This window comes from Triticum dicoccoides, chromosome 2B (assembly GCF_002162155.2).
Source record: "Triticum dicoccoides isolate Atlit2015 ecotype Zavitan chromosome 2B, WEW_v2.0, whole genome shotgun sequence".
In the NCBI taxonomy this organism is placed as follows: Eukaryota; Viridiplantae; Streptophyta; class Magnoliopsida; order Poales; family Poaceae; genus Triticum; species Triticum dicoccoides.
Window position 1 is genome coordinate 780,627,372 of NC_041383.1, and position 10,419 is coordinate 780,637,790.

The 10,419-nt window shown below is 48.4% G+C and overlaps 1 pseudogene; it reads left to right on the top strand.

Annotated features, from left to right (window-relative positions):
- Positions 1-7,520: 7,520 nt before the first annotated feature.
- Positions 7,521-9,825, top strand: LOC119361408 (annotated as a pseudogene).
- Positions 9,826-10,419: the final 594 nt, after the last annotated feature.

The following is a 10,419-nucleotide window of genomic DNA, read 5'->3' on the forward strand; positions in this document are numbered from 1 at the left end:
GGCCTTCTCAGACGCGCTGCTCAGGGCTATGTGCGGGAGGGACTCCGGCAAGCAAGAGGGAGAGGGGGGATTTTCTTTTTTTCCCCACGGGTGTGTCCATATGTAAGGAGGTGCCGTGGCAATGCTGACAAGGTAGTCAACGTGGTCATAACTGCTTGACTAAGTCAAAACCGAGATGAGGGTTGATTTCTGCTTAGTTTGAGGTGTGGACCAACCGGTTTTGAAGATCGGGTTGAATTTTAATTGAGTGGTTAGTTCAGAGTCGTAATGTGACTTATTTCATAGATTAAAGACATGAACACTAAACCATGCACTACGATAGTGAGCGTATGGGCGGTCAGATAAAGTTATTTGTTCCAAATGTATGTGTGAAACGAAAAGAACAAAGTGTTTCCCAAAGAACAAGTAGTACTACTAGGTAAGGATCCCAGAAATTGAGAGGGGGATGCAAGTCTCACGGCACGCACCTGCCAAGCCTTCCCGGACGCTTGATTGCCTCGTGATTCATGAAATAGTTGGATCCCGCATGAGCGCACAGTAGGTTTAAAGTTTCAATCACCGAAACTTACAATTTGTCATATTAAACCTGCGATTTTCTCGCTCGCTTTTACCAGGTTTCATAGATCAAATTTAACTACAATTTTGTCGGTTGCAGGCACTAAAGTCATGATTTCATCGATCGCTCGTACTAAGTTTCAGGAGATGAAGCTTAATATTTACTTTCAAAATTCACTCAAATGTATTCAAAATAGATCTTGTTTGAAAGCTCTTGTCATGATAAACACGATTATGAAAACAGAACTTAATTTGATGTTCAAAAGATATAAAAAGTTAAAAAACGGAAGCAAAATGAAAGCACGCGCGAGGGACTCGGTGCCCTGAGACTTGTGTGTCATAAATCCTCTGCTGTATGGATCCACATGCTTCACGATCAAAATTTCAAACACATCTCCACAGTTATGCTTAGCTTGTCTCTTCATCCACCCTCAATAGTTTTCTCGTCCGGTTCGTGAAGTACATGAGTCTCAACAGTGGAGCTGCATCCCTCGTCTCTTCATCCACCCTTTCTCCCACGATTTCGTGAGTCTGGCGGGGCACCTTGAGATGTGTTTCAACCCGTCGGAAGGTGGGACGGTGATGGCGGTCGGCGGCTCTGTGGTAGGTGGCAACCTTGCGGTGGTCGTCTTGATCAGTCGGAGGTGGCAGCGGATGACGAGGCGGTCGTTGTCGGTGGCCATATGTTCAGTTTGCGTGAGGTCGCCGCTCTCCACCAAGCACTGGGATCCGTGCGCAGGGTTGTCGTGGTCGAACATGTGCCTCAACATCTCCCCTTCGACGGCCCCCATGACGCCGATGACCTCGAAGCGGAATTCGGCCATCGTCTCTGTCTCGTCGGACTCCCGCGACCGAGGAAGACGGACACCCAGTCCATGCTGGCGTCACAGTAGCCATTGGGGTACACCTTGAGGTACCAGCTTCCGCCGCCGAAGCTGAACTGCGCAGAGTGCACGCACTCACCGGTACGGAGCGCTACCTTTCGATTTGAGAAGAAGCCAATCGTCATCGCGTAGGACGCGCTGATCGTCCCGGCTTCAGGCTTCGAGACCTTCGCCGGCATTTTTCTCACCTCCACCTCCATGTTGACGAACACTGTGCATCGGAGGGTGAAGCTATCGTCGTGACGACGGATGCACGATGAGCACTCCAGCTCGCTCCTCTTCATGAATCGGACGTAGCCATTTCCATGGCCCCAGAGCATCCGCCCGGTTCGCGCCGTGTAGTTGTCGAAAACGGTGCGCTCGCCGCTCTCGTCCAGGATCTCGATGGAGATCCTGAGCCTGCAGAGGCCCTCGTTGGTGTTGTAGACCTGGTCGAAGGGGCCGTGGCGGGCGATGAGGAAGACGGCCACAAACTCCGCCGATTCCTCGTCGAAGCCCGCAGGGTAGACCTTGAGGTGGTGGAGTTGCCCGCAGACGAAGAACGGGTCGAAGTTGAGCGCGGTGCGGGCCGGCGTCCGCGCCCACTTAGAGTACTCGGGCACCGTGAAGAGATACGTCATGGAACCTATCGTCTCGAACAGGCCGCACCTTACCGGCAGCGACGGCACTACCGACACCGGGTGGCTAGCGGTGGCGCCCATCGATCCCGGCCGCCGTTGGGAATCGGTACCGCTATTGAGTACTGAAATATATTCCCGGCCGGGTGTATTATGGTGTGGTATTATCATCTACTCAATATTCGTTTTTGCCTTCCAAACTCGTTGGCCGAAGTTGAGTCTAGTCATTGCAAAAATTTTACTAACATGGTTGTGTGTCTTACGGACCCACGTCGCCATTGGGTGGTATTAGGATATTTTATTTCTCGTCCTATACTCTGGGACTCTAATCTTTCCTCTATTCGGGTTAAATGATTTTGCTAAAAAGACTAACTTTAGGTTCTCGAAAATACTTTCTCCCGGAGAGCCCCTCACTCCAGATGATTGCTTGCTGCATCAGAAGATTTCGAAGATACTCTTCGAGGATTTTCCGAGACCCTTGTGCCCATCGACTTTACAATCCCCTACCACCGATATACCCTTATGGATAACTACCTACAATTGTCGTTCATACCTTCATCCTCAGTTGCTCTTGTTATTACAAGATGCCTTAAATTGCACTCCGTTGTTCCGAAAATCCTTTAAGCTTACTGTGTTGCAGTTCTTTACCACATGAATACCCCTATTGAAAATTCCTCGCACTTATTGAGTATCCGTTCATCCCCAGTTGTTCGTATGCTTCATAAGATACTCTGAAATACTATCCGACCTTCTGAGCATCCTCTTCAAACTATTGCTCTGCAAATACTTGTATGCTTACATTATGGATGCTCCCATATCACTAGCAATATTCACTAGTATCTTTCAACACTGTCATTTTGATCATATTGATTCAACATGTGTGCGAATGCACACAATCATCAATTGACCCTTCTAAATTATCTTTTTGGCTCAGACGTCATTCTGAACATGAGCTGGTTCTGGACCAAACTATTTGTCGTCAATTGTGCCTCTGGTCTATCCAAATTATACATCCTTGATCAGAGCATTCTTTCTTCCCGTGTTTTGGAAATCATAATTCCTTTGTTATCTAAGCATCGAATTATTCGGATGTTCTATAATCCGATGCCCGTGCATTCTTTCTTCCTCTGATTGAGTACCGATACTCACATCAGCTCCGTTGTGGATCGCCCGATCCATTGTTGGATTTCATCCGACATCGTCCTTCATATTCAATAACCTTGTGAGCCTTTCCATGGGTATATAATGCCTTTGGTAAATTGTATCCTCTGCTTGGCCAACCATGCTCTGCTTTCGAGCTTGTGTATTTACTCTTGAAACTTGTGGTATATGTTACTAAGATGCCCGATGGGTTGAACCTATGCCTTCCCCAAATCCGTGAGAACCCGAAAGTTTTCACAAGTCATACTCTTCTGGTGTTCTACCAGATAAAATTCCAACACTACAGTTATATCAAAGCGAGAGGTGAACGAAATGATATGCATTAAAGAAGTGGGAGTCGACCTTGAACTTTGTGTTCATGCCCATGAAAATGATGTAGACCATCTCGGAAGCTTCTTGCAAAATGATTATCCAGTTGTATGATTCTTTCGGTATTCTTGGATTGATTCCTTACAGTTATGGTTCCGACCATGCTGTCCTGATCTGATATATCTGATGGGAATTCATTCCAGTGCCTCGTCTATTTTTGGCAAGGTTGAAGTATCTATTGTCATAGGTCAATGACCCGGTTCTACTTCTATCATGTTCTACCTTCGAGTATTACCCCCTGGTATCTCGGAGATGTCTTACCTTTGCACCACATCTTACTAACTTTGTTGAAGTAATGTATTTCCTTGTCGTAATCACTCTACAGGTTCTGGGTTGTTGTCAACCGATGACACCGACTAGTGAAATTATTCGGTGCTACAAATCAAATACCCCTAGTATTTTTACTAGGAAATTCTGAACTCAATCTGGTCATTCTAGACTAACGGCTGCGTCCTGGTCTTGCTACCTTTGACTATGCTACCTCATCCTTCTTTGGTGCACGAATTCTTCTGTGTGTGAGCATGACTTGCCTCGAGCTTTCAACATCATGTTGCTTGTCTTGAAAGGCAACTTTGCTTCCGAGCTTGCATCTTATATATTGATCCTATAACTTGCCACTTCGTCATTCCCTTGCTTGTTGCTGTTGTTGTTTGATTGCATCCTCTTGAAACCTCCCGGCAAATGTGTCGGATCACCTTCAAAACTTTGACTTCTTCCGAGATGCCAACTGTGTTCATGTTGAGAAATACCCTCCTTGTCGTCAATGATTTTTATTATCATCGACAACACCCTTGACTTCCTTTCATCACGAACTTGTCCACATTATGAATACAGCTTGCTCTCCAGCTAGTGTTGTGTTCTGCCTTGAAGTATTACTGTCTTTTCTATCGAGAATGTTGTGAGGATTGCTCCACCTCTTAGAAATTCAAGGTATGATGATACTTCTCACCATCACCATTCTTCCTTGGTCCCCGTGTTGTTTTTAACCGCGATACCAATATGCTAGGGATGCTGCTTGAGTTATGTACTTCTAGCAACCCTTTTGCCTAGAAGTTAATGATCGACAGTTCGTTCTTAGACTGTTGGTTATTGAGTCGTCACTCTAACATTGATCTTGTTGCCTAAGGTCATATTTCGGCACACCTTTCAACTAATGATTGATGGTGTATGTTTTACTCGAGCATACAACATTATATCATTTGAATTAACAAGTGTCATCTTCTTGTTCATATTATTGTGGAAACCCATCCGTTTGGAATTCTCGATGAATTGTCGCTGAGCCCAACAACCACCTCCTCATCCTCTCATTGTTTTAATGATGAAGTATTGTTTCAGGAACCCGCTCTCATAGTTCATTTCCCGAGAATCTTGCAATGTCGTTTCGTCGATTTGTGTTGCACCTTTTTCTTCTCGGACATCCTGAGTCTGAGGTATCATGACACCAATCGGATCTGAATCTCGGTCAGGTATGATGGTTGGGACAACTTTCCACAAGATATGATGTTGGTCCTTTGATGACCCAGTAATATGATGTCATGCCTAGCACCCCCTGGCTGGAGGACCTATCATTATAATTTCTTTTGCAAGGATAACCATTCTTCCTGAAGGAAATTGTAAGACTTATTTTATAAGTTGCTCCTGATGGATCATTTGTGTATCCAAAGACTCTCCCTTGATTGAAACACCATATCATTGCTACCTCGAAGCATGACTATGATACCCCGCTCATCAACAAGAACATTGGAGGCGCGATGCTAAATGTTTCTTGGTCAGTTATCCAAACACCGTTGTATGGGTAACATCTGGATTAATCCTTGCCTCTTTTCTGAATGGTTGGGGTACTTGCTCTCCTATCATGTATGCCATGTTCTACTTTTTCATGGGAAGGATATACTCCTAATAATTGTGTGTAATCAGAATTTTTCTTTCCATTGTTCTGTTTAATATGATAATCACGTTTTCCTTTCCATTCTTTTGTTTAGCCTTTCCTGTAATCTGACTTAACTGAGCAGAGATAATTCCCTGCTTAGGTAAGCACCTTGTTGTACCGCTCTGTATGTAAGACCCTGTTACTATTGTTGATGACATTCCGGTAACCACCGATGGACGAGAACTTTGTCTATTGGTCTGTCTAGTTCAACGAGCAGGAAAATGGTTCTATTCGTCCCTCGCCCTTGGTATCGCTGTTGTTGCCGACATAACTGACAGGCTACCCTCTGACATACCTTGCTTGTATGATCACGCAAGACGTCTCCGCCCTTCCTACTTTTAACCCACATGGTGGGCCCATAACCCATAGTTCCATAGGATCGAAACCTGACTCTCCTGTACACCCCCTGTTCCCAAGGTTGTTCCTCGCGCGTGGCCTCGTATGTAATTCACGAGCCACCTTCAGGTCTGATATCCGACACAATACTTATTCCCGTCGCTTTGACCCTTTCACGCCCTATAACAGGCATCGAACGATTGCCTGCCCGCTCAAAACTTCCCATGATACCTCCTTACTTTGCTCTCGATATTTTCTTAAGTTTCAATTCGAGTGTTACTTTCTGCCACCTTCCTCGATGTTGTCGACCCGATAGTCAACCTTGCCGAGGTCCGTTCTCCCAGAATGCCCACCCTTTATTCTTTCGTAAGTATGATGGAGTTCCTGAAGAAAGGATGCCGACTTCATCATGATGGCCGGAAACAGAGAAATGAAGACATCAATGTATTGGACCGGCCTCTTCGAGAAGAGCAAGCCAGCATGGGAAGCCCCGCTAGATTCGTTACCAAACCTTCCCCCTTTCACTACCTCTTAAATCTCGGGATGAGATTTCTTGTAGTGGAGGAGAATTTTGACGCCCGGATAATTAAGCTACAGTAACCATCTACTAATGATACCACGTCACCTCGATTACTGATGCTAATCTCGCGTTAGTTTGAAACCGATTCAAATTCAAATTCAAAATCAAGCAAACAATAAAAGTTTTCAAATATTAAAACTAAAATGTTCGGGGTGAGCCAAATAATGCATAGGTAAGTATGATGGAGAAACCACATTTTTAGAAAAGGTTTAGTACTCTAAAAATATTTTAATCAATAGCAAAAACAATTAGTTGAATGCCTTTTAAAATAAAATAAAATAAAATATTGAACTATTTTATTTAGTTGCCCAAACTAATGTGGTAGTAGCCTATTTACTAACACTAAATTAGGGACGACTTTTATAGTTTACAAAACTAAAATAAAAGAGGATCTAAAGTAAAACAGAAAACAGAAAAGGAAAATAAGTAAAAAGATAAAAACACAAATAAACAAAAAAACCAGAAGATATAAAAAGACCCCCCTGCTGGGCCGTAACCCAGCTGGCCACCAGGCCAACAACCGGCCGGCCCAGCCCCTGGCCTATACCCCCTGGGGGCACCGAACCCTAGCCCCATGACCACCACTCCCCCCTCCCACTCGCTCGTTCTCCCCCTCCCCCCGATCCAGATCTGGATCGGGGGCTGGCAACCAATCCCCGACGCCGCCCGTCGCCCTCGGTCCCCGACGCCGCCGTCGCACCTGCGCACCATCCCCACCCCTTGCTGCGCTGAAGCCCCACCACCGATGCCGTCCCCGCGGCCGGGGATCCTCTTCCTATCGTCGTCGTCGTGCCGCCGCCACGCAGAAGCTCCTCCCACGCCGCCTGAAGGCCTCGCCGTTGCCGGAGCGCCTCCCCGCCGGCCTGCTTCTCCACCATCGCCCGGTCGTCCCCGTCGACCTCCTCAACCCTGGCTGCCATATCCCTACCGGCCCTGTGAGCACGCGCCCCCCTCTTACTCTCCCTATCCAGAATGCCACGACGCCGTCCTCACCCGCAACCCTGCCCGCGCGCTCACCACGTCGGCGGCCGCGCCCTGGCGCCCCTGAGCGCGCCCATGGCCGCGCCCCGGCGCCCCTGAACGCGCCCATGGCCGCCCCCACGCCCCGTCTCTCTCGCTCACCGCGCACCGCCACGGACCGACCTCTGCAACCGTCACCGCCCCGTCCCGCTACCTCCTCGTCCTGCCCGCGCCCTGCCCCCTGCTGCAGCTGCTTTGCTTCTACTGCGCAGCCGGCCGTTGCGCCCTAGGCAGCCCTCGACAGCGCCACTCTCCGGTAAACTACGACCGACACCGCTGCTGGTGCCCCGACCGACTACGGTGTTGACGACCCATCCTTCTTGCCAGAGCAATCAGGCAAGCCCCCCCCCCTTGATCATCAGATATCGCCTATTCTCCTCTATACTGCTTGCATTAGAGTAGTGTAGCATGTTACTGCTTTCTGTTAATTCTATTCTAATGCATAGCCTGACATTGTTGCTACATCTGTTGATACCTTACCTGCAATCCTAAATACTTAGTATAGGTTGCTAGTTTATCATCTGTGGCCCTACATTCTTGTCTGTCTGCCTCGCTATACTATCGGGCCGTGATCACTTGGTAGGTGATCACGGGTATATACTATACATATATACATATTACAGATGGTGACTAAAGTCGGGTCGGCTCGAAGAGTACCCGCGAGTGACTCACGGATTGGGAGCTGAAAGGACCTTTGTCCCGACGGCCCTCTGTGTGGATCTTTGTGGCGGAGCGACAGGGCAGGTTGAGACCACCTAGGCGAGAGGTGGGCCTAGCCCTGGTCGGCGTTCGCGGTTGCTTCATAATAACACGCTTAACGAGATCTTGGTATTTGATCTGAGTCTGGCCACTGGCCTATACGCACTAACCAACTACACGGGAAAGATATAGGCACTCGACGTCGTGGTATCAGCCGAAGCCTTCTGGACGTTAGCGACTGAGCGGCGCGCGCTGGATTGGAATGTAAGCCTGCTCTTGTATTAAGGGGGCTAGTTCTGCTTTCGGCCGCCCACGCAACGTGTAGGTGTGCAATGGGCGATGGGCCCAGACCCCTGCGCCATAGGAGTTAGACCGGCGTGCTGACCTCTCTGTTAGGCCTAGGTGGGGCTGCGGCGTGTTGATCTTCCGAGGCCGGGCATGACCCAGGAAAGTGTGTCCGGCCAAATGGGATCGAGCGTGTTGGGTTATGTGGTGCACCCCTGCAGGGAAGTTTATCTATTCGAATAGCCGTGTCCCTCGGTAAAAGGACGACTCGGAGTTGTACCTTGACCTTATGACAACTAGAACCGAATACTTAATAAAACACGCCCAGACAAGTTCCATAGACAACCCGGTGATCGCTTTTCCACAGGACGACGAGGGGAGGATCGCCGGGTAGGATTATGCTATGCGATGCTACTTGGAGGACTTCAGTCCACTCTCTTCTACATGCTGCAAGACGGAGGCTGCCAGAAGCGTAGTCTCCTTGCTTGCGAGTACTTTGGATGAGTACTCACGGTTGCTTTTCTCCCCCTTTTCCCCCTTTCTCTTCTACCTGGTTGCCACAACCATATGTTGGAGCCCAGGAGCCAGACGCCACCTTCGACGATGACTCCTACTACACCGAAGGTGCCTACTACTACGCGCAGCCCGCTGACGAGGACCAGGAGTAGTTTAGGAGGATCCCAGGCAGGAGGCCTGCGCCTTTTTCGATGTGTATCCCAGTTTGTGCTAGCCTTCTTAAGGCAAACTTGTTTAACTTATGTCTGTACTCAGATATTGTTGCTTCCGCTGACTCGTCTATGATCGAGCACTTGTATTTGAGCCCTCGAGGCCCCTGGCTTGTATTATGATGCTTGTATGACTTATCTTTTTTTAGATTTGTGTTGTGATATCTTCCCGTGAGTCCCTAATCTTGATCGTACACGTTTGTGTGTATGATTAGTGTACGATTGAATCTGGGGCGTCATAGTGTGGGACCTTAGCACCAACTACGGCATGTGGGCGTCCTCCAGGACCATTCCAACCTAGCGGCCAAATCGTCCTCAAGTACTCTCCCCTCTGGCGCACGACGTCCTCGAGGTTAGCAAGGCTGACTACGACTCCTGCAGCACCGTCAACCCTATCGCGTCCCTCATCTCCGGGAACGACATCATCACCCTCACCGCCGCCGGCACCCGCTACTTCATTTGTGGGTTCCCCGGCCACTGCACTGGTGGCATGAAGGTCAAGAGCGACGTCGTGTCTGACTCCTCCTCGCCATCACTCACCCCGGCCAGCGGCCCTATGGCAAGCAACGTTCCTTCACCCACGTCTGTCTCTACCGCCACCTGTGTGGAGGCCACGGGGTTTGGCCTCGCCGTCCTGCTTGCCTTTGCTGGTCTCATGGCTTGAGTACATCTGTACACCCAATCAAACTGCATTTATCAAGGGCAGATATATACTTGAAAGTGTGGTCCTGGCACATGAGGTTATTCATGAAGTTAAGAAATCTGGTTTGCAAGGGCTTGTGCTCAAACTAGACTATGAAAAAACATACGATAGAGTAAGTTGGGACTTTCTTTTTGAAATGCTTAGTTCCAGAGGTTTTGGGCAAAAATGGATTTCTTGGATTAAAACAACTCTTTTGCAGAGTACATTTAGTGTGAGGATAAATGCCTTACTTTATTTCGGGAGAGGGGGGGGTCTCAATCAAGGAGATCCCTCCTCCCCCTTGCTTTTTAATTAGTTGCTGATGTTTTCTCCAAAATGCTAATAGAGGAAAGGAAGGAAACCAGAAGAAAAAAACGGAAACACTAACGCCCACACGTGTGGGCGTTACCCAACTCGCCCATACACCTCGATCGTTGTCCAGTGTCTTTTGCACGAATCTTGGCACGAAAAGATTGGTTTTGTGCGCCATGTAGGACGGGGCTGGTGTGTGGGCGTTGAAGTGTTTGCCCACACGCTAGCACCATGCTGTTTGTCACCTGCGCTGTGTGGGCGAAC